A 1,867-nucleotide genomic window follows, 5' to 3' on the forward strand; every position below is an offset into this window, starting at 1 on the left:
AAACATTATAGATTTGCCATTTGTTCTTATAATAGCTATCCTATATCAAATAATGCCATTTAAATTATAGTTTCTGAACCTTAGAAGTATCTTTATGGACTTTTAGAAGCAGGTGACTGATTTACGTGTAGGCAATCCTGCATTTATCATCAAACCCTAAATGTGTTATCATCTAATCTTTTAAAATTATCCACCAAGTAAGAGTTTAAAACTAATCTAAACACCTTTTGAGGCCACTGTGCTTGAATTAATCTCTCTCTTTCTCCCTCTCTCTCTCTCTGCCTCTCTCTGTGTCTCTCACCTGTCTCTGTCTGTCTCTCTTTCTCTCCTCTCTCTCAGTTCATAAACAAAGTTTATTTTCTATGTGAATACCAAGCTTCCTGCTGCTCATTTCTTATCTTCACTGCCCTCAGAAGCCTATGATCTAGTGATGAAACTTAAAAGTGGAAACATGTTTTTAATCATTGGAAATATTAAAGACATGCAAAAGCAGATAATATAATATAATGAACTCCCTGGCATAAATCAACTAAGTAGCCATTATTAATCAAGAAATAATTCTGCTTCATTTTTTTTGGATTATTTCAAAGAAAATCCTAATTATACCAATTTATCCAGATAATGCTATAAAATGCTCTCTACTCGACATGGCATGGCTGATGAACCCATGAACTCACAGCAGTTTGCATAATACTGCCATAAGATTGAACTCATCAGCACTCCACCACAGAAGAGAGAAAGTATCATAAGGCCCCAACCTTCTCAGAAGAGGTAAAGTTAAATGTTGCAGAAGGAGTGGGAGTCATATTCCTCATTGGTGTATCCACTGGTACATTTCTCCCCCTTAGACAGCTCCCATCCAGAACCTTTCAAGCAACCTCAATGAAATACCTTGAGTCCAAAAAAAACAAAAACAAAAAAAAAGGCACGGGAGTAGTAGTAAGCACCTGGAAAGAAGAGATTTGGTGGGACATGAAGGTAATAAAGGAGAATAACCTGATTGATCAAAGAATATAATACATTTATTTATAGATGTACTAAATGATAAAAGAATAAAATGAATAAATTCAAAAATAAAATTGTCAAAGCAAAAGTAAAATTAATAAATAAATTCATATTAAATATATGATTTACATTCATATTTCCTCAGATAGCCTTTTTTCAATTGCTTATTAAAATCTATATCCAAATTACTCCATTCAAATATTGAATTCATTTTATACATCTCTTAAACCTATTTAATTTATTCATTTAAATTATTTTTTCTTATAGTTTTCTAAAAACAAAAAATAACAAATGAAACAAAACAAAATACATTTTCTAGATTTTACTGATCATATCTGATATAGTTAGGGTTAATATTGCTGTGATAAAACACCATGACCAAAAGCAACTTGAGGAGGAAAGGATTTGTTTCACTCACAGTTCCATATCACAGTTAATCACCAAAAGCATTGAGAGCTGGAACTCACACAGGGAAAGAAAGTGGAGATAGGAGCTGATGCAGAGATGATGGAGGGATGTGGCTTAGTGGCTTGCTCTCTGACTGCTTTCTTATAGAGCCCAGGACCACCAGCCCAAGGATGGCACCACCTGCTAGGCTCTCTTCTGTGGACCACTAGTTGAAAAAATTCCTTATAGCCATTTCTTATGGAAGCATTGTCTCAGTTAAGGCTACCTCCTCCATGATGACTCTAGCTTGAGACATTGACCTAAAACTAGCCAGTAAAACTTCTCTTCCTGATAGGATTTTTCAAAATGTGGTCTTCTATACCCTGCACTACATGTAAAATGACAGATTAATCTAGAAGCTTCGTCGGATTTAAGTTTATCGGGTCCTTTATTAAAGAGTGGTTAATTGACATTT

Source organism: Peromyscus eremicus, chromosome X (assembly GCF_949786415.1).
Source record: "Peromyscus eremicus chromosome X, PerEre_H2_v1, whole genome shotgun sequence".
NCBI classification, from domain to species: domain Eukaryota; kingdom Metazoa; phylum Chordata; class Mammalia; order Rodentia; family Cricetidae; genus Peromyscus; species Peromyscus eremicus.